Source organism: Gallinula chloropus (assembly GCF_964237585.1).
Source record: "Gallinula chloropus genome assembly, chromosome: 1".
Taxonomy (NCBI): Eukaryota; Metazoa; Chordata; class Aves; order Gruiformes; family Rallidae; genus Gallinula; species Gallinula chloropus.
Window position 1 is genome coordinate 77,436,969 of NC_140085.1, and position 23,325 is coordinate 77,460,293.

Below are 23,325 nucleotides of genomic sequence, written 5' to 3' on the forward strand. Positions count from 1 at the left end.
AACTCTGACGCTGATGTCTGATGTCCTCAGCAGAGCCTTGGGACTCAGTCACCCAATTCCAAGGGACTTTCCATGCCATTTGGCTGCCTAAAATCCTTAAACTATCACGACTATCCCAGCCTGAAAAAATACTTGATGATGTTGAACAGATCACAGTCAGTCACAAACAGTTAGCGTTTATTATTTATAAAGTAGACATAGCTCCAACTAAATTCAAACTTTAAAAATTATTACTTTTCTTTAAAACACAGCAGATGGGAAAAATTAAATTCTAAATGGGGCTCAAATCTGCTTTGAATAACACAGACTGAGGAAAACAATTCTGTACTTCAGAGACTGTCCTCAATTGTCTTACATTATTGTTCTTCAATTTGTACATCAGATGGTCGCAAATTGGTAGCTTGAAGCTGATAGTTTGTGTTCATGTGAAGAAAACAGTGACAACTCTCTTCAGGCTCAACTTGAGACGCAGCAGCACCAGCTGGGACCCAGCGGGAGCGGGACACTGGGTGCGCGCACAGCGGAAGATAAGCCATCTATTAATACCTGGTGATCTTACCCGCTTGAGTTTGCGGCTCCAACATCCCAACTGCCTGCTTAAGCAGGGGAAAGCTATTTTAATTCTACAGTGAACTAAAACAGAGCAGCCAAATACACAGCGTGAGTTAAAAAAAGACCCACTGAAAGCAGTAATCACGGTTCTGCCTCCTGCGTACTAACTAATCCTCACGCATTTTCAATCTGACAGTCTCAGTTCCACCAGAACAAAGCCAAAAGGAGCCGTGCAGTGCCGTGTTTTCTCCCTTTCAAAATATCTCAGGCGCTTTTGGGATGCAACTCGAGGCGTGACATCACAATTAATGGCACATTGCAGAAAAATATATGAAAATTACCCGGTCTAAAGATTCGCACCCACCTCAGTTCCTCAATAAGAACTGTTTAATAGTACCAAGCAGAGCAACATTACTAAATATCATTAAAAACATAATGCAAATAAATGCAGCCTCTAAATTAAGACAGAAGATTGGGGTGGCAGGGAAGATAAGGAATTTACATTAAAAATGTATTTTTAAACACTAAAAAGGAGTTGCCATCAAGGGAATAAACTGAAAAGAAGCAGACTCAGTGAGGTTTTAATAACTGTTCACCGAGTGTTAAAAAACAGAATAAAAAGAAAATTAGAAACTAGGAAATAATCAGTGAAGCTGCAGATACAGCATCTTTAAAGTTCAGTCTGTCCTTACTGAAATTATGACAGGGATTTGGAAGTGGCAGCAGGAGCCAGATGTGTATCTTGAGCCATGTTTTGCATATGCTATAGCAACAGGAGCAGGAAGATCTCATGAAAGTTCAGGCAACCAAGAACGCTAATGATATGTGGTGGCCCATTTTTTAGAACATGCTTTCATTGAAGCCAAAGGCAGGCAGAGATATTCTGCACATTTCGAAAAGGATAAATCCTGTGCTCATGAAAATCAAGTCAAACCAGTCACATTTTTTCCTTCTCCATCACACCTTGTCGCTTTTGCATTATTTTAGTTCTCCTGATTTCAAGCGCTCACATTCATACCAGTTAATAACCATCAAGTGTTAACAAATGCCTCCTCCTCTTTCTCATGACTTTATGTCACTAATGAACTCCTCTGTGAGAAGAATTAATCATTTTTCTTTAAGACTCGGCTTTGGAGTCTTATATTATGACTCATTCAAGAAAAGCAACTGTAGCCTTAGGGACTTTTAGCCCTCAAACCCTTCATCATCAGTGCTGTGGAACTGCAATTTCTCTAAAGTACAACCTACCTCAACATCTAAAACCAGGACCAGCAAAAGGCACACTAAGCACGCAAGGTGTGTGAAAAATCCCCTACCTCTCCTAAATTACCTGTAGGCAGACACTTCAATGAAGATCAGAACAGAGAGAAACAGTAATTCACATACAAGAAAAACAAAGCACTACCATCTACCTGTGTTCTATGAAATTAACGTGATTTTTTTTTCACTCAGCACAGATATAAGCCGACAGAGCAACAAGCCCTGAGGACTCCTTCCAACCTACTTCATCCTTGACCTGCAAGGATCAACTTAAAGACACAGTAGGTTAGTTTTATATTATAGGCTTATTTTGCCTATAGTTGTCACAAATGAGAATAAAATGTTTGCCTGCTGAGATAAAGGCCACTACTGTTCTGGCCTACAGCCTACAAACCAGATGCTAAAGGCTAAAGTTCTCACGTAAGGAGAGTCCTGCTTTCAGCTGATGGCTTTTAGGTAGTGGGCAGCTTTTGACTTGAATTTTAGAAAAAGAATAAAAGAAAATGCATACAATATCCTTAATTATGCTATGTTGGCTACTTCTCAATTCTAATTAGAGATCAATCCAGTCTGTACTTCTGTCTCACGAACACCTCACCATAGTGTACTCTGACCATGTGGCTCAGGGTCTGCACTTTTTGATGAGGGCCAAACATTTCTGTGTTTTTGGAAAGCTTGGCTTCAAATTCACATCTAAATTTAACAGCACTGGCTTCTCATTTACAAGAGGCAACAGAACCATAGAGACCAAAAAACATACACAGATCGTGAAGCATTGGTGCTTATGCTGGCAACCCAGCTAGACGATTTCTATTTCTACAGTGACTTATGTTTTCTGCCTGAATGTAGGTATTAAGAAAAGAAATAAATCAACTGTGGGTAACAATTTAAAAAAAAAAAAAAAAAAAAAAGGTAAAACCTCCTTTGAAACTGAATTTCAGCAGTTCATCTGAATCTACTCCGGTCAGAAATATGCAATGATGTACCAGTGAGTGCAACAGAAGCTCTTACTACTGCTGAGTGGAGTAGGTAGGCTGAATTTGGAGGGACAAAATGACCCACTGAAACTAACACTGAAATCACTAGGACTCTTTCTGAACTGTCACAAGAACAATGCTGAAATCACACTGAAAAGAGAACAAGCGAATGCAGCCCACTTAAACCACCACGTTTCTTAGCACACAAGCCACCTGACACAGCAGGCACAGCACTGGCACTGATGCTCTAACCTTTTAAAACTGAAGGCCCAAAGTGCTACCACCTCTGCTGAGAATTAAGAAACACGTGCTGTGACAGCGCTGCTATGAGATACCTACGGAGCCCTACAGCCCCCCTTTGGCAGGGGGGTTGGACCCGATGATCTCTCGAGGTCCCTTCCAACCCCTACAATTCTATGATTCTATGACCACAGGATCACTGCAAAATAAGCTGCACCGTACGATGGGTAAGTCACCCACAGCACTGAGAGCTCCTACTTCTCAAGTAAGCACCTCTGCCTGGCTGTGTGCACACACAGGTACACGAGTAGCCCAACGTTTCATGTCTTCCACAGCAAACCGATTGATTCCAGACTGGGTGAGCTCTGCCAAGAGGGTCAACAATGTGCGGAGCGCCCTACGCTGCCCGGCCAGCTGGCATGCCACCTACAGCCCTGGCGCCAGCTCCTGAGGGGTCACGTCCACCAGTGCCAGAAGACGGGTCCAGTGCACAACCCAGCCAACCAGCAGGCGTTGCCAGTATCAGCACCGGGTTCGAACTGTTACTGACAGCAAGAAAAGCACAGAGAATCACAGAATCACAAGGCTGGAAAAGACCTTTAAGGTCATCAAGTCCAACCATTCAGTTTTAAAAGGTCAGAGTGTCACTACCAACGCATGGAGAATGTGGAAAGGTGGGACCAGAGATTGGAGCAGAAGGGGAAGATGTGCTGACAAGCTGAAATCAAGGACTACACAATAAGGGCCAGTTTCAGAACAGCTGGAAATGGTGCATTAGAACAATACAGAAGTTTGCATTTCCTGGCAGAGGGATAAAAGGCTGCTCTGAATTTTTAAAAGAATGTATAGAAAAGCAGTATCAACACACAACTGCAAAACCTTGGTGTTTTGACTTGGGAGGAATCCTATTACTCATTGGACATAGTATTGAGACGTGTTGATGACATTTTACTTCTAATTACATGAATTTGGCATAAGGATGTCCTACACAGAGAACAGTGGTGTCCCCACAAACAAGAAACAGTAGTTCGAGCTAGGCAGGTCAAGGATTCCCACTGTATTGACAACTTCAGACAAACACTGAAAATATTTTGTACCCTGACAGAAAAATTATTTGGTTTGGAACTTCTGGCAACTTAGAGTGTTTGTTTTAGCTTTGTTTCAGCACTTTTGAAACATTTTTTATTAAAAGATAGGAACAAGAAGTCACATCAACTTTGCAAAACTTAAATCTTTACTTCAAAAATGCTGAAACAACATTACTCAGTTTTTTTCAAAAGAGTTGTGACTTCTTGTCCTGCAGAAGAGCCTGGTGCCCATATCTGTGTTTTTTGCTGCATCAGTCTTCTGCAGAGGCTTAGTGTGTCTCTCACAGTCGGAGGCTCATTGTTGACTTAAATGGCATTGATCCATAATGGATTTGACTCTAGAAATGACTTCAGCAATCAGGTTTTCTAACACTGGTGACCTAATGCATGATATTGAAGTTAAAGGTCTCCCTCCCTCTACAGTCAGTTTAGCTTTGAGAGGCTGAACTCAGAACAACAGAGATAAAAGACCACTTTCATCACAAGAAAATGCTTGGCTTCGTACCACTGACCTTGCTGAAGAGTCAGGCACATCTCATCGTGCAATGCTTTATGTAAGCAGATTTGTTAGCGAACTGAAACAGACCACAAGCAAAATCGTTTGCCGTGCAGTGCAGTGCTCTGAGGAATCAGCTGATGAAGCGTATGGATCCAGTCTTCCTATTTCTGTACTATCTCCCTGACTGCTTCAATCTGAGTGTTACATGTGACCCCAGATACCCCACTTAACCTGCTAAAGTAATAAAGCAGTATTTTTTACTGTTGTATTCTCTGTACAACCCCCTCTTCTTTTCCTAATGCATTTGCTGAGATTTTTGGCAATAACATTAGGGAGCAATGATCTCTAGAAATAAGAATTACTCCAGTTAAATTATTTGTTCTTTTAATTACTGCCATTCCTAGCAAAATGCTAACACAGAGTAGAAAATGTTTATCGGTACTGGCCACTCCATGGTACATGCCAGCATTTTGCCACTAATGGGAAGTACCCTTCATCTGGGCAGGGATTTATTTGTATCCATTTCCTCTTCTAATGCAAGCTACAATTCTGTAGAGTGTAAAACTGAAACATTCTGTATGATATTACAACAAAATGAAATGTCCAACCACATTAAACACACACATCAGTTTATCCACTTGCCCTTTTCATCTTCACTGAGAGATCAAAGAAATGTATTGGCTTTCCTATCAATAAAAGGAAGGTGGCACAAGAAAGCAGCCTGATGAGGTCCCACTTTGTTCTGCTTTCTAGGAAAGATGCCTTCAATTAGGATGGAGTTTCTCTGACACGATACAAATATGCCTTTAAGCCATAACTAACTATATAATGATCCAATTCTATACAAAGCCATAGTAATATACTTTGCACTTAAAAATGTTAATAGCCTAGTTTAAATGGGGGGAGGGAGTTAATTAGAAAGAAAAGAATTAACATTTAGTTGGCCTTTTTTTTTCCAACAGAGAAGAAAATGCAAATCAAAAGCTGTCTCTAAAGCCTAGCTAATCCTTTGTGTATAAAGAGAAGCATATGAGCCCATGCCAGCTAAAAACAAACAGACAAGTTACAAATAGGACTTCATATTTAACTCTGAAGCCCGATCTGTGTGGATTTGGGTGTACTTAGTAACCAGTCAAAAAAAGATGAAATCATGTTCTGACTCTATAATTTAGGGGTTTCTACTCTGCTTTAAGGGCTTGCTTATGTGATCAGCCCAAATGAGAACTGGCTAAAGGACGTTTGACCAAGTGCAGGGAATAAATTATTTTAAATAAAACCTGTCCGCTGGCAGACTTTTAACCACATACGTAACTATTTTTGCTTGTAAAGTGATGTTCCTTTAGCTCTGTATAAACAATTTATGAATCCGCCCTTAACATAACACATCCTTTTCTTCCTGCACCAAGCTGACAGCCACGCAAAACCCTCCATGGCTCCAGAGCAGCAGGCTGAACTCTGCTTCCCCCCTGGCAGCGGCAGCTTGGGTGATGATCGGGATGCCAACCTTTCCTTACTGAGGAGGACGTAAGGAGAAAGATCAGTGCATGTGTCTTCTGCTGGAATGAAGCCACTGCCTCCTTTATCCACCCAGAGATGCAAGACTGGGAGTTCCCAGAAGGATGGGGCAAGAAAGCCCGAAATATCACTCAACTTTCTAAGGGTTACTGCCTCCCAGATGGCCTGCTAGTGTCTCAGGGGGTCAATGGCACAGGAAAAGGGGAGAGGGCAGGAGCATATGCAGCACAGCCATGAGGACATCCAGCTGCAGAAGTGAAAATCACAACAGGAAAAGGGGATGAGAGCTTCATAGCAGGGATGCTAGTGAGAAAATTACAGAACAGCTGGTTTGAATACATATTGAAAACTACAGCACAAATACTTCCATAAATGAGAACACTACCTAGGATACCCAATGCTAGGAAACCGCGCAGAGTGAGTCAGTGCTTCAGGAAAGGCTATAATGTAACAGCAAGGGTACAGCTCAGCAGAACTTTTAACACAGTGCACCACGATCCCGCAGCTTTAGATGCAGAAAAGCCTTTCGCAGGCATCACCAGATGGCACTATTCTTCCTTCAAATCAAAACTGTAACTGCTCTGCACATGGTTACTACCATCGATCTGGGAGGAAAAAGATTTTCAACCATGTTTTTATATATCAGCCCAGTAGTCTCTTGCTGTTTGCATTCTTTCCAATGATCCTGCAATCTTGTATAAACCTGGGGGAGGTGGAGGCAATCTCATAACATTTTGAACTGACCCCCGTGGTAAAGTATTCCACAGCAGAACAAACGCTGCTGTAGGAACACAAAACTCCCCAGCACTACATGCAGCACTTGACCACTATGTTAAGAAAGCAGAATTTCTTTCAGCCAAGTCAGTCAAACATGTAAGATACATGCTTCTTTTCTCCCTGTTCTTTATTTCTGTCTGCTACCAGAGGTGTTAAAGATGCTAAACTCCACCTACAATTGTGCAGTGTTTAGTAGTAAAGTATTCCTTAAATTTGGTTGAAGATTATTGCACTTTACTTTTAAATAAAGCTGCAAGTAAAAATGGAAGAGAAAAAATTAAAGACTATTGTAAAAAATGCTAATAATGAAACATCAGCAAACACGGACAACGTTTACATGTGCATGTTGGTGTAAACATGTTTTCTTTCAGTTTGCTGATGTGACTTGGTAAAGGATGCAAAGTATTCAGCAACATTAGTGCAATTAGGTACCAGCTACAGAATCTGTGAAAGCAAATCTAGAATACAGCTGATCTGGGATGTAAGTACAGAGGGGGCACATTCAGACAGAAGTCTCAAAGACTCTCCTCTCCTAGACAGGCATGAGTGTTTGGGGTGTAGGGGTTTTTAACGAGACATTTTGGCTTTTTGGGGTTTTTTTCTTCCTAATCCACCAAATGACTCATCTGCACTCAAAACTAAAAACTGAGGGGCAAATTAATCTGCAGAGTGGCTCCTCTAACTTCAGCAGGAGTCACAGCAGAACTGAAGCCTGCCTGCTGTGTTCACGAGCCGAATTCCCTCACAAAACAGATTTTTGTTTTTCTCTAAGCAAGTCTTCCCCCCCTTTCAGCTCCCTAGAAGTTGACAAGCTGCTTCCTGTTCCATGATCTGTGAATCACGATGTGAACGCCAATCGCTACTCCCCTGTGAAATTAAATTAGGTATCGGAGCACAGCGTGAGCAGTAAGTTTCCCTAAGACGCCAGCCCTAAAGAAACTACTCTTTCTTCCCCCAGCTGAAGAATGGAGTTATGAAAGCAGGGTCAAGTTGATTATTACTCTTCGTACTCCGCAACATCAACCAGTCTGCTCTGAGTGAGCTTAAAATAATTTCTCCACTTCCTAGTCATGAATATAATGGTACCAAATTTAAAGAGTCCAGTAATTCATTATATTTATTTGTGTGTTCGTCTGTAACCACTTAACACCATGTGAATTGCAGCAATGCTTAACATACACAGAATACCATGATAAATCACCAGAACTTAGTGCATGTCATACAGCTGGAAAATTGGTAAGACAAGGGTAAGCAACATTAACACATGGCTTATCAAGCAGGAAAGGGGAGTATGTGATGCTGCTTGTTTCATGCCTTTCAATAGCACTTTGTTAAGCCATAAAATATTCACACTTGGAAAGATCACAGGGTTATGTTGCCCCATATTTTTTTTTTTCAGACAGATGGCCTTTGGTAACTTGCATCTATGTCACTGCAGTGCACTGAGCAAAGAGGCATCACAGAGGCGCATCTGAAAACCGAAAGTGATAGAAATCTAAGCTGGTTTTAGGTGAGCCAAGATCATTACTCATTCTAGAGCCTTTAGTAATCTCATACAGGTTTTGTGGAGTTTTAGATTATGATGTAGGAGTCAAATCCAGACTACTTTGCCTCTTTTCTGCACCACCACAGGGCCCATGTGCTCCAGCCGAAGTACCTTATGTTTGCTTCAAGGAAAAATAAGAAGTGCTCCCACCTTGCATTATTCTCAGACAGAAATGCATTTCTCCTCCCTTTGACCTGAGAAACTAGTCCAAGGACCAGCTTTACAATCTGCAAGAAGCAGGTGGCTTCCACTGCTTCATGCTCCCTGAATTGTCTGCCTTTTCCTTGTTCAGCATGCGTGTGCTGCTCCTCTGTGAGCTTTTCAGGTTCATCCAGGATCACTTCTCTAAAGTCTCAGTCCACTGACAAATCTAATCACAAGCTCCTTCTCTTCTGGGTTAGCTGCCAGACAAGGGCTACTGTTGGAGTTACCACGTCAGTAAGAGATTGCTCTGGCCTTTGAGCATTGCCATGTCCCCTGCCCAGCTGCTGCAGGGATGGCTCAAGCACAGCAAAGTAAATTGGTTTAATCTTGTGCATCTGGTACCAAGTTCCCAGTCATCTGTTCAGGGGTATAAAGGGACTACATTCCATTTCAATGCATCGATCATGTCACAGTCCAGCTCTAATGTTAGAGCCCAAAAGCTTCAAAATCTAAACCCAGATAGCTCTGAAGTCTCCACTAATATTTATCACAGTGTTGGACCTCCATGTATGCTCGGCAGGCTACTGAGTCACCTGGATCTGAGGCTGTAAGCAATCTTCTCAGAGCTACACCACAGGTCTGTTTATTACCCCAAATTCACAAAAGTATTCCTTTGTCATTTTAAAAAGAAGCCCACAAAACCTCTGCAAAGCGCAACCATCTGGGGGTTTTCAGTATTATTTGGTAGCCAAATGAATGTGAAGCAAAGCCTTCCTTTACCTACGTCACTCCCAGGATTCACTTCAGGTAACAGTACCCCAGAGGATGCCCTCTGGGTCTCTGGAAGGTGCTGAACACTATTTGCCTACAGTGTGCAGAAGCTTTAGACCACTTCTGGGAATGCAAATGAATGGGACCCACGTGACCTCGGTAATAAAAGGCTCCTGTCTCTTTGCAAAGCATTGAAATGCCATCTGGCAATTTTGTTGACGTCAGCAGGCGCAGAAAAACAACCACCACCTCCCCCAAAAAAGCAAAAGCCTTGGGCAGGGGAGGCGGAGAGGGGGGAGGAATGCAGCCTTCCAGGGTGCCTGTGCACTCAGGGCTGGTGTTACTACAAACCTGCCGCAGCGCTGTCAGCCCACAGACCCCTCACCCTGCAGAAGTGCAGCAAGCACACTGTCTTCTCCTGCTCTTGCCTACGCAGACCTCCTCAAGAACAGGGGTCTCTCTCACTCGCCTTAAGCTGGTGAAGGCTTCCAAAATAACCGCTTCAGTCTCTTTTGGAAGTTTGCAGTCCTCCTAAGGAAGGGGAGCAGATTTTAGCGCATGGGATACGGAAGAACACTGTGCATCTAATCCCTGATCAGGCAGAAAGTAGGAGTCTGTCACCTTGTAGTCCTCTCCACAAGACAAGTCCCAGAGCACATAGAGGAGGCAACTGTAACCCTCCTGCCTCTGTTTTATACCACTGACCAGCTGTGGGTTGCCTTGCACTCCCCTTTCAGAGACTGCTACTGAGCATGAAGCAACGTGCACTATATCCTCTCTGTTGTTTTGCCCTGTCACTCTGTCAGGTTGCTGGAAGTTGGTACATGGCGAACAAATCTCAGTGTAGAATAAAGGGAAAGTTGGAAAACTCCCAGTAACACACCAGTAACTTTGCAGAGTGCACCACTCATCTGGGCTACTTTGACTAGATTCCTCACACATTGATCTGGAACATAATGAAGTAAGTTCTGTACCACTTTAAGTGAAAGCTCACACAAAAATTTCCTGATGAGAAGAGAAAAATGACCTGTACAAAAGATGTCAAAAATACTGCAGGCACAATATGATAAGCTGCAGCCACTAATTGTGTATTATTCACAAAATACACAGAATTTTAGGGCTTGTAAGAGACCTCCAGAGATCAAGTCCAACCCCCAAACCCTTCTATTAAATATAACAGAGGTCACAATATTGCTGGTATGTGCCACTGGACACAGCAAAAAACCTCCAGATAGTCATGTAACATGCCAACATTTTAGGGCCAGAATGTACGTTACCTTTTGCACGATGAGCTAAAAAGTACCATCAATACACATATATGCAGACTGAGAAGGCATCTTTTCCTAGTAAAGTACATTCTGCCGTTAAGCAAAGACTTCTTCCAGTATTTCTGACCTCTGCTAGCAATTCACGTCAAAACACAGAAAAAGGCAACAGTACACCACCCTAAAACAAGCACTATAATGAAGGGTTTGCCCTCCACGCGCCACATTTAAACCCTGAAGCGAGTCGCTTCCGAGTTCCTTTCAATAAGGGATGAGAAATTTTATATAGTAACTCTGAGAGAGAAACTCAACCCCCTCACCGCTATTTCGCAACAGCTTAGGCCCCAGAACCCTGCAAGAGGCTGAGCTGCCAGCTAGGCTCGCATTCCTTACGTGCCCTAGGTTGCCTCTCCGAAGTGGGATAACATAAAGCATCTTCCTACAGGCTCTGCGGGATCATGGTCTGGCTGACTGACGTATGCAAACCTGCCTGAAGTAAGAGCCCTTTTTCTTTCCCCTGCTCTCCCCCAACCCCTTCTCCCTCCCTACATCTCTTCTCTCTGAGTGCAAGAGAGGCACTTTTGCCTACAAAACGGCTCTGCCTAATCTCTGCCTGGGTGTAATTTCTTAACGGCACGTCAGAGCGGCAGCCCTGTGTAAATAACTGCAACCAAGCAGCTGTGCCTGGAAACTGGAGTTTTTCCTTGCTCACATCTTAAGCTTGAAAGCTTGTGTTCAGTTCAATTAAGAAAATTTATGGGCAATTCCACCGTTTCTCCCCAAAATCCTTATGTTCTCAGGCAGTCAACCCAGAAATGAACAAAACCCCTGACAACTGACTACTTTCTGCTAGCGCACGGGCAATTACAAGGAAAGTGTGTGTTTAATTGAGTTAGTTGTAAATCCTGGCACAGGCATGAATCAGAGGATGGAGAAGAGATACAGCTATTTCCCTGCTGTCATTTCAGGGATAACCATATCTGCTTAACGTTTCTTTATTGACTTCATAAAATACATAAACAGCAAAACCATTATTCTGTAATTTTATGTGTATTAAGCCTCCACTTGAAGCTGTAGGAGAATAAACTTAAAGCTACAAAAGTGACAGAGGAAACAGAGATTTTCCGAATTCTCCTCCTATCTCTCAGGTCTGCATCATATCACGTCTGTTTTAAATATAAACAAATTTCAGACTTCACAACTAAATCCCACTCAGTGATTCTGCTTAGAGCAATCTCCAGTAGAGCTTACACTCAGCAATAAATAAGAAATTTTCATGCCTTCTTTCACTGGTCCCATGCTAATACTTTAAAGGACTCCTGAGAAATACAACCCCTGTACCTAAATGGTCGTCCAGAGGATTGCGTTATCTTCAAAAGCAGCAAGATGCCTCCCCATCCATTCCAATCCTTTAACTCAAAAGAAAGCAAGCCTCCCCATGTCCATATGCATGAGTTTAGCTTTCTGGACCTGTTGCAGACCCTGGAGCTCCTAAGCGAAGAGAAGTAATTGCTGTTTGTTAGACTTCCCAGGGAGACCCTCAGAAGCTCCACTCCAATGAACTTTCAGCTCCTAATTGACACAACGTCCAGATGGATAGCCAAAATTCTAGATTCTGAAATGAATCTTGTTTTTAAAGTTTTTGAGGATTATTCAAAACACTGACATTCACTATAATCTGCATATATTTAATGTAACTTACTCAAAATGAGGCCATCACTTTGACAACAGTAAGCAGTGTGGGAGGAAACCAGTGTCACTTGCAGATTCTGATCTACAAACACTTGTTTATTCTTGTAGAGACAGCATTTCCTACACCTATTTCCTATTTTCCAGTTGCACTGTTCTGTTTTTCAAGGAATTTCTCTCTCTCTCTCCAATGTTACACCTTTCCCTGCCAGGAACACTTGAAACTTTATTTATGTCAATTCATCTATTCTTCCAACTACTGCAACACCCAAAAACAGTGGCCTCCCCACATGCAGTAGATAGGCCTTGAGGACGCTGCTTGCTCTTTCGCTGCCCTCCCAGAGGCTGCTTGCTCTCCAAGAGCCTTCTGTATTTCACTGTGGAGACTAGAGCTTGGCAAGCCAAAACCTATGGAGGCCCAACCAGGGCTGGGAAGTTGGGGAATAAGTCACAGGAATAAATCCAACACAGCAGGTTGGCAGGTGACTGACTGGCCTAGAGGACAGGTCTGTATGCTAGGAGGCCTCACAGGCAGTAGTAGTTCAGTTACACTGTTCTGATTCCAGCATACAGACCCAGTTTTACATTAATTGCTTTCACTTCTCAGGTAGCCTCTAAGTGAGGTGGTGGGGAGTCAGGCCTCGTTTAACCTGCGTTAGTCAGATCCTCACAAACTCTGAAGTCATACCTGAACTGCAGTTCAGGTAATCTGAAAGGCTTCAAAAATTGTTCTCAGACCCCTGAATTTAATAGTGAGGTGTTAATGAAAAAATTAATACAAAGCCAAGGACACCCATGCGGTCATGCCATTTGAGTTGATTTCTCCCTCCCTATTTGCGTGCCAGCCCCTTGCTGAGAGCTCTGCATTTCCCAATTCACAGCTGATAGCACAGTAAACACCTCTGGCAGTGGAAAGAATGTGGCCCTGACACAATCTGGGCAGTCACTGCAGACACAGGGAGGGAAGGTAAAATATGGAAATACTGGCGTTGTGTGCTGATGCCTAAAATGCTTGCAGGGTCCCCTTTTATCACACTTGTGAAGCAGAGAGTACCAGTGCTTATCAAGTGCGTGCAAGGGTCCCATAGAACCCTCACTGGCTTCCTCTGAAGGCTGGGCATCCTCATGTGAGGACGGCTTCACAGAGTTTCATGACATTGCTAGAAAGCACAGTCAGAAACTCAACCAAAAGTTTACAGGTGCTATGCTCACGTTTCTAAAGGCCATCAGCAATCATGCTATCTGAACTTTTCTACTGAAGAGCAAAAATCTTACATCCTGGCAAGAATAAAAAGGACAAAGGCTCCAGATAAAATCTTTCTACTCAGATGAACAACAGTAAGAAGTTACAGGTCATCTGACTGCATTGCTAGCATTAATGGCCATGTGAAGTTGGGTATCACAGAAGGACCACCACCTTGCCCTCTCCAAAAAGATGCCAAAGAGGAAAAAAATGAGGAACACAAGTTTCAAGCCAGCAAGTTTTTTAAAGCAGGTGTTTACTTCATTAATGAGTTAATTCATAATGTTATTACCAGATTTGGTTCTTATGGTAAGGTCTTTTAACGACTTCATAGCAGCCTTCAGAGACCTAAGCATAGTATGTACAACCATAATTTCTTTAAGAAAACACACTTTTGACTGCTGGCAAGGTACCTCAGTAAGGTAGGTAACTAAAAACCTTGCTTTAGCCACATTTTTGCTGTCACCACAGTAAGACAGAAAACTCTGTTTACAGTCAAGTACCTCACCAAACTGGGGCCACTACAAGTGAGGGCTCTGTCATCACGTCCAATGTTAGCTCATGTAGAAACACTGCTCTTAGCTGAGCTCTGCCATTGCCACTTAAACTTTCCAATTTCATCAAGACAAAATTATTTCTGACAAAGGATAGCTACTTCACATTTGTGAACTTGCCTTTTTGCTAACCCCTGTGTTCTCCACTGCGCTAGCCAACCTAGCACATATATCATTGTGAAGAGTTTTAAATTTAACTTACCACTGTGTTGAAGTCTTTAGCATGGAGCAATGTGACGAATTTTACCAACACTTATTAAAAATAAAGAACGGAGCCAGCTATAAATAAAATAAAGCACTGGCAGAGCCTGGAATGCAACGAATACATCTTCACTTCCAGCAGTGGCCAAACCATAGTGCTTTATCATAGAAAAGTAGCTTGAAATAACTTTTCAGTGTATTTGATATATGAGATTGCTTTTTTAAAACTAAGACTAGAGCAAGTTTGGGAACTTCAAAGAGAAGCCGTTTCCGGTGGGAGGTTTATTTTGTTACGAGCCTGACATACTGTAGCTGTGACACTGAGCAGAGTTGCAATGTCAGGGTTGGGGAAGTTCACCCGCGCTCTAATGACAGGAGATCATGAGCCTGACTGCAAAAAAATGTCACGAGCAGCAGGGAGTGTTCTTCCAAAGTTTAATTTCCCGAGCAGTTTATCTTGCACAGATTGCAACCCCCCCAACCTCAAATCCCAACACAGAATGAGGGCTGAAGCGAATGTTTGAATTTCTTTCTGTCTGGTATATAATAAATCTAATTCATGTAAGGCAGTTCTGGCACTAAGCTATGTATTTGCACATTTCTGTTGGCTTAAGTCACACTTTCTGTTAGGAAAGCTGTTCAGAAAAGGTTTATTTCCTTCACTCTTATAAATTGTTGGCATAAACAACCATTCAAAAAATTTAACCTCAGTTATTTGGCATACTAATGATTTACACTGAAGCCCACAAACTCAGGTTTCCTGCTAAAATCAGTGTGTGAATTTGAGTGTATTATCTTTCAAAATATTTAAATTCAAGCGAGGAGAATAAGAAGGGGGTGGAAGACATCTGACAGCTACACCCATCACTTTCACTGCTGTCTCACTGGAGGGTGGCACAGGATAACCCACACAGATGAATCCCTAACCGGCAGGAAGATGAGGCAGAGAGCTATTGTAACTCTTCTTCTTCCATTTCTATCCAGGCTCCTCTGGAAAACAGTGCTTCCTGTCTCAGCATTACCTCCTCCTTAGTCTTGCTTGCTTTCTACTTCAGCCATTATTCTTTTCAGATTTATTATTTTGGGGGAGGGGGCGTGGGGAAAGGGAAAGGAGGATTCACAAAACCCATAAACCTTGTAAAAAACAAGCTAGGCAGTGACTTCAGCCAGAAGTGCAGTGAGATGGGGCAGAGGGTTTGGTTTGAAACACTAGAGAGCTTTGACAGTGGCACAGATTCACCTGAGTCATGCCTGCCGGGTGCTGCAATAGCTCTGGTCTGAAAAGGAAGAGATGAATAAAACATGCATTCAGTCCCTGACTCATACACATGCAAGCACACCAACTCCTTGGCATTCCTCCTCCTCCTCTGAAATAATGCAGGGGGAAAAAAATCCAAACAAACAACGTAAGGAAAATTATTTTGCACTTTACAAATTCTGTTATGGTAAAGATGATTTATAGGCAAGAAAAATATTTGTGCGTGCAGCTGGAATTGAGCTTTTTGAGAGAAGTCCTGAAGCACTGACTAAGTCTTTTGTGCCTTCGTTTACCTAAACTTGATTAGCACATTGAGATGCAAAACACAGACACTTTCCAAAAAGGGTTACAACACATCTACCATGGGAAAAGGAGCAGTGCCAAAATGACATCATACCATTCCTAGTTTGCTACAAACTCAGTAACTCTGGTCAGTTAAGAGGTCCTTAAATGATTTTCCTGACATCTTTGCTACGTCATCTGGGACTGGTAAATCAAAGGCAGCTTTCTTTCTGCTCCCACAGCTTCATCGGTGATAAACACTCTGCAGCTGGCTACAGAGGCAGTGCTGGTAATAGTTTACAGGCAGGATTAAATCTGGCTCACTCATCCAGAGGACTTTTTTGTGTCCATGCAAAAGAAAGCAGAGGGAGAAAGCAGGCCAGTTGGGTCAGGAGCGCTTTTCAAGGAGCCTTCACCCCTCTGACAAGAGCTGCACATGGAGCTAGCGCTGAGCCAGTAGCTGACATCTCAGGGGAGCAGAACAGCAATCCACCCAGTGCTCTTTCCTTCACAGGGTGCTTAGAGACCTGGAGTTTCACATCCTACAGTACCGAGCTATTTAATTCCAGTGCAAAGACAAGACATTGATCTCAAGCATGAGGATGGAGTTTCCACAGCGCCCCAACCCTGGGCTGGAGGCACTGGGGCAGGTTCGCTCACCTGAGCGGACTTGCTGCCACCTCCCCTGGTCTCCCCGATACCCCCAGCTGCTCAGGAGCTCACAAAAGCACTTTGGTCTCCACGTGCCATGACAGAAAGAGCCTCATCTCCCTGTAACTTGAGGCCTCTGCGCTTCCCCTGCCCAACCGTGCTGCTTTTTTGATTTTCACTGAGCACAGGGCTTTCTTGTTTGGTTTTGAGGTGGAATTTGCTCTATCTTCTCTGAACTATATCCACTGCACCTAGCATCTCCCTCACAAACAAACAATTTAATTTCAGTGATCTTTATCCAACTGTATCAGAAACAAGGAGGGGGGTGGTGGGGTGGGACCCAAACACAACAGGCAAGTAAACAGTTGAACAATTATAGACAGTCAAGGCCAGTGACACTTGCTATAAAACACAGACGCTGGATATTTAACTGCAACGCTTGTGGAGCAATGTAGCATGCTGCAGGGATACCAAAACTAACCAGGAAAGATCTCTCAGTTACTAGAGCAGACAGGCCAGGTGAGCTGAGAAATGGGATGTGTTATTGAAAATTATCTACCTGCTGAACTACTCGCAAGAGCAAAGCTAATTTGCTTGTATCTGTAGATCAGTGCATTGCCAAAATCTGTAGCCAAAAGTCAATAGGTTGACTTTTGTTCAGAAAGAAACAGAGATTCCACACTAGAAGACCCCTGTGATCTTATAATTACTAGTGTGTCAGGTCAATTTGAAGATATTTGTTTTCCACTTTCTGTCCTATATTCTTCAATAATACTCACCATGACATTTCACACTGTTTCTAAGTCTTTAACAACAACATAAATCCCCAAAACCTCCCAAACCCACCCCCAAAACTCAAGTAGTGACTAGGCACATCATTGGATAGTCACATCCAGGGGATAGTGGTCAATGGCTCAATCTCCAGAAAGAGAGACTGGTGATAAGTGGTGTCTCCCAGGGGTCCGTTCTTGACATAGTGGGATCAAGTGCACCTTCAGTAAGTTTGCAGAAAGCTGGGAGGTGCAGTTGACACAGCTGAGGGACAGAATGCCATCCAGAGGGACCTGGACAAGCTTGAGAAGTGTGGCTGTGTGAATCTCATGAGGTTCAACAGGGCCAAGTACATGGTCTTGCACATGAGTTGGGGCACTTGCCAGTATCAATCCAGGCTGGGGAATGAAGGGATTGAGAGCAGCCCTGAGGAGAAAAACTTCGGGGTGTTAGTGCATGAAAAGCTGACCCACCAATGCATGCTCACAGGCCAGAAAGCCAACTCTATCCTGGACTGCATAAGAAGCAGTGTGACCAGCAGGTCAAGGGAGGTGATTCTCCTCCTCTACTCGCTCCTGTGAAACCCCACCTGGAGCCCTGCATCTGGTTCTGGAGCCCTGCATCTGGTTCTGGAGCCCTCAATACAAGAAAAGACATGGACCAATTGCAGCAGGTCCAGAAGAGAGACATGAAGATGACCTGCAGGCTGGAGCATCTCTCCTATGAAGACAGGCTTAGAGAATCAGGCTTGTTCAGCCTGGAGAAGTCTCTGGGATGACCTTATTGGCTGTCTTCCAGTACCTAAACAGGTTTATGAGGAGTTGAGGACAGAACTTTTAGCAGGACCTGTTGCGATAGTACAATGAGAAATGGTTTTAAACTATGGAGGGTGGATGGAAGCTAGATATAATGACAAAGTCTTTCACAACACGGGTGGTGATACACTGGAACAGGATGCCCAGAGAGGTGATAGATGCCCCATCCCTGGAAACATTCAAGATCAGGCTGAATGGGGCTCTGAGTAACCTGATCTAGTTGAAGATGTTCCTGCCCATTACAGGGGAGTTGGACTAGGTGACCCTTAATGGTCGCTTTCAACCCAAACCATCCTATGGTTCTATGATGTGTAGGTAAGTTAAGCAAATCAGAGGTAGAAGATATCAAAATTGTGGCAGAGGAACAGATACTTCTGGTCTGCATCTATTCTATGCAGGAAAACCTTAGAATGGCCTTCACTGCCTCCCCAAGAAAACAAACACACCTCAGTGTGACAGTGGGTATCTAAACATCCAATCTCAGCCAGATCAGAAATTCTCTTTAAAAACAGATTTATTATTTTTTAAAATCACACCAATTTCCAATAAAGCAATTTAGATCTGTTATCTTACTATTCAATACCCAATTTTGGGCTCACATAGAGTCCAGCAGCATTTAAGCAGAACAAAAGATGGTATCTGGTTTGAAATAGGTTTTGCCTCTTGCTGTTGGTCACATGCTCTTTTTGTTCTTTTTGATGTTTAAGTAATCGTATTAATTTTACCAGAAAACAGAGGGACAGAAGGTGATCTAATTTCAGTGGGAATGTCAAATGAACTTTGTTAACTTCTGTGGCAGCAACTAATGATGTGTCTGCATCAAAGAAATGTATTCTTTCAGTTGTCCTCCTGCTGAGAGCTGCAAAACTTCTGGAAGACCTATGATCCTATTCTTTGTGTATTTTACATGAATGCTACCAAGTACATTATTCATTTTACACTCAGGGAAGTAATCAGTATAATAATTACACATTATTATGCTTATCCAGAATTAATGAGGACTCTTGGAAGTATTGTACGTTCCTACATATGCCAACAAACTCCAACACACAAAAATCACACAAACAGGTGAAGAAATGCCTCAGTCTCAGCAAAGTATTCTTGGCTGGAAATATCATTAGTTATTTGTAACAGTCTAATAGATAGAAAATGTCCAGCATATCACCTTCTCTTTTTTGTACACTGGCAGTATTTCACCAAAATAAAGCTAGTAACATGGTACCTCTCTTCCCATCCATCCCTCAAAAGCCTTTATTGGAGAGAGTCCAGATGAGGGCCACAAAAGCTGGAGAGAGTCCAGAGAGCCATGAAGATGAACGGGGGCTGAAGCACCTCTCCTATGAAGACAGGCTGCAAGAGTTGGGCTTGTTCAGCCTAGAGAAGAGAAGGCTCCAGGGAGCCCTAATTGCAGCCTATCGGTACCTGAAGGGAGAGGGACTGTTCACCAGGGAGTGTAGTGATAGGACAAGGGGCAATGGCTTCAAGCTGAAAGAGGGCAGGTTTAGGACATTAGGAAGAGAATCTTTGCTATGAGGGTGATAAGGCACTGGCACAGGCTGCTCAGAGAAGCTGTGGCTGCTTCCTCCCTAGGTGTGTTTAAGCCCAGGTTGGAAGGGGCTTTGGACAACCTGATCTAGTGGAGGGGGTCCCTGCCCATGGATCTAGATGGGCTATGAGGTCCTTGCCAAACCATTCCATGATTCTACCGAAACAGCTGAAACCTCTTGGCTGCTCTCAATCCAGTCTGACAGCAAAATAAAAGCCAAATGTATTTCAGCTCTGGCAATACTCCTTCAGATGACCATCAGTTTTCGTGTGATGTAATGCTGGGTAAGATTTCCGAAGTGGAGAGGGAAAGGCTTCCATAAAAGGTCAGTAGTTACCTGGCCTGGCCAGCCAGCCCACCCCCTACCCTCTCTCATCCAGCTGATTGTTAGCAGATTTACAGTAGCAATAGAGATTAGGGAATTGGGGTATATATAGGATGTGAAACATAAATTACTGCCTAATTAGGTTTAATTAGATTTTCTGCCTGCAGAGCAACCCATTTAGGTTAAGTTGCAACTGCAAGCCATCTAAACCTAAACGATTACATTTACACTGGGAGTGCTGCATAGCTGCTCTCCTTCATTAGTACTCACTCCATGCTTCAGAAGAAAAGAGTTTTTCTCTTCCAGAATTAGTACTTCATGCCTTGCCTTCTAACAGATAATAAAGTGTTCCAACCAACAGAAAATGAATCACTTAAAATGTTTTAAAGCTGTTACTCCTCAGAAAGCTCCTCAAAGTAAGAAAGTAGTCATGCAACTAGATGGAGAGCCCAAAGACCTAGAGCTGCAAACCTTCTCCACAGGACTGGTTATCAAGGAGAAAACAATAAACAAGAATTTCTTTCAAAGTCCTGCAGTGCAGACATTTTTCATGGTCAGGATGTAACTTCAGAGCTGAAAATACAGAGTTTGCTCAGGTGTGGCTTCTGCTTTCTCCGTGGCCAGTCCTGGAACCAAACAACCCAGCACAACATGCACCAAAGTTGTAATTGATTCCCCAGAGCAGATCTGTCTGATATATCAGATTCAGATAATAAACAACAGAAATAAGACTTCTGTAACAAAGACATAACATTTTCTCATGTGGTTTTTTTGGTTTGTTTTTTTTCATTACATAAGATGTCTCTTCAAATGCAGCGTACACCCACATGCCTCCCACGTGCCTACGTATACAGACTATTCACATACCTACAGAAAATGTATTATTTAAACATTATTCACAAAAACTGCAAATCTGAAGAAACTCCAGCTTTGCAGCAGAGAAGAAAATCTGCACTGAACTGATAGATTTATCCCACAGTATCTGATAACCCATGTGTCTGAGACAGTGATAAGCATCTAACATCCTTTCTTAGATATACAAAACATGTATTATAGGCTGTTAAGGTCACCTGATGTCACAGGGATAATGTGCTATCACCCTATTGCTAAGCCTGTGCCAGAAATGCTTTGGAGAACGTCTGCCAAAAGGAGGACTTAGCATCTGACTTCACCAGCTCCCAAGTCAGCACACACTGCTCAGTGGGAAACACTTCCTAACACAGGTTCCCAACTTGCTTTGGGTTATAAAACACTACAGTCATTTGGCTACAGTCACTTTCTATGCTGTTCACCAGTTCAGACTTGAAAGTGTCATCTGCCTTCCCTTTAAACACTAGCTGGAGAAAAGAAAGAACATCTTAGCAAAGCATCAGGGTAAGTTCCTGATTACAAGACTGACACTAAAGTTGTAATATGAAAAATAAACCAATAAAAGGCAACTCTTGGTCATATTTAAGAAGTAGACTCCTTTAACTGTTCCAATATATCAGGTAATACAGTGAAACATATGACTGGCAATTTACTCCATCTCCTACAGCTCCAGAAAAAGCTTCTGTGGTTTTTTTCCCTTTGAGCAACTACACACAATTTTCACTAAAAACATTTTGTTCAACCTCTACCTTGGTCCTTACTCATCATACACACCAAAAATGGCAAATTAACCTCCTGGTTGGACAGTACATTTCTATTATTTGTCCCTGAAGAACTTAACCTGTATGCAGTAGCACGACGTTTGCTTCTATCGCTACAATCCTTCAGACAGCAGAGACAGATTCAGTGTCAGAATCTCCTCACCTGCTTCCCCACTACCATCACACACTGATATTTTCACAGCTGTGGTGCTTCTTTTACCTATATCCAATGGAAAACTGTTTGGCTGCTGCTGCTGAGGAAATATTCTTGTCAGTGAGAGTTCACGAGCAGCACAGTCAGCAAATGACGCGTGCTGACCCAGCATTCAAAGACACCACGTACACCACACAGAACGGGGACATCATAACAAAAACCTGCACGAGGGGTGGAGTGATAGAGATGGGCACGATTCAGTAGCACAGCTAAAGGCTTTCCTCCTGGGGACTAGCAAAAAGGGCTTTCTATCAGCCCAAATTCAAAGATTCTCTGTTTTGGATGGCCACAATCACGTTCACTATACAAGAACAAATACAAGACAACGATGCAATGCAGCCAGAAAAAGAAAACACAATAGATTGGCAGAAAAAGGCTTCTTGATAGGTGCAGGGAAGTTTTATACCACTGAACAAGGCTCAGATTAGATGCCTCTTGGAATGCCACATAAAGGAAAAAAAATTACGGTTCTGAAGTTGAACTAAATGGCACTTGTTTTACAAGAGGATTAAAAGAAGATTTATACTTCATTTACATTCTTTCCTTTATTCAGATACCTAGGTGAACTCCAATTTAAATCCAATTCATGCAGAAAGTTTAACAAATGCAGAAAAAAGCCTTTAGAGGAAGGAAAAAAATAACCTATGGGCAGACTAGAAAAAGTAAACCCTGTCTGAAATCGGAGGCCAATGGCTGATAGGATTGTTCTTTAAGATATGCCAGAGGGGTTTGGTTTATGCTATAGGATAATGTTGGACTGTAACAAATGGGATGGACATAAATCTAAGTAGGTAATTAGAAGATTGTTCCTTACTACTAGAAGAAATTGGGGAGTGGAAAAAGAAAGAAAAATAAGTGAAAACAGTAAGACAGAGCTTGAATTAGGATTATGAAAGGATTACATAGTGCTCTCTTTCAAGCAGAAGGCAACACTGGAAGAACTGTCCTTGCTCATGAACTCAAAATACTGTAAGTTACCTCCTATTTCTTTCTTCTACAGTGCATCAAGCATGAACCATGGGGGGAAAAAAATAAAAAAAATCTTGTCTCTTGCAGCAGGAAAACTAGCACAGGAGAAAACCGGCAAGAGTTTTGCATGTGGCCTCAAAACATAAACCACAGAGTCATGAAGTGGACAACATGAGGCATATGGTGACGTCAATGTCTCACAACAGGCGGATCCACATTAAATAATTGAGAAGTCTTCTGACAATTCCTGAGCCCAGAAGGCAAACCTGTGTGCAACAATAGCAGCTGAAGAGATGAATTCACTGACACAGGGCTGTTTTCTGCCAAGCTTTGTTTTGAAAGCTGAGTACACAGCAAGTGCTCCCATGTCCTGGCGGCAGCAGCAACCCACTAACTGGGCTGCTATCCCCTCCATATCCTTCCCACCTCCCCCACAGCATGCTCAGTGCAGAGAAGAAATCTGGATAGCTGGATACAGTGGTATGAACCGTGCTCTAAATGCTGGCAAAAAGCAGAAGGCAGTGAGTCATTTTCTTGCACAT

At 42.8% G+C, this 23,325-nt stretch overlaps 1 protein-coding gene across 1 annotated transcript in view; it reads right to left on the reverse strand.

The window, feature by feature from the left end:
• Window positions 1-23,325, reverse strand: part of PDE3A (phosphodiesterase 3A) — a gene marked incomplete at its 5' end in the record, with an annotated part of 256,323 nt that overhangs the window by 51,237 nt on the left and 181,761 nt on the right. The gene's annotated exons all lie outside the window — the stretch shown is intronic.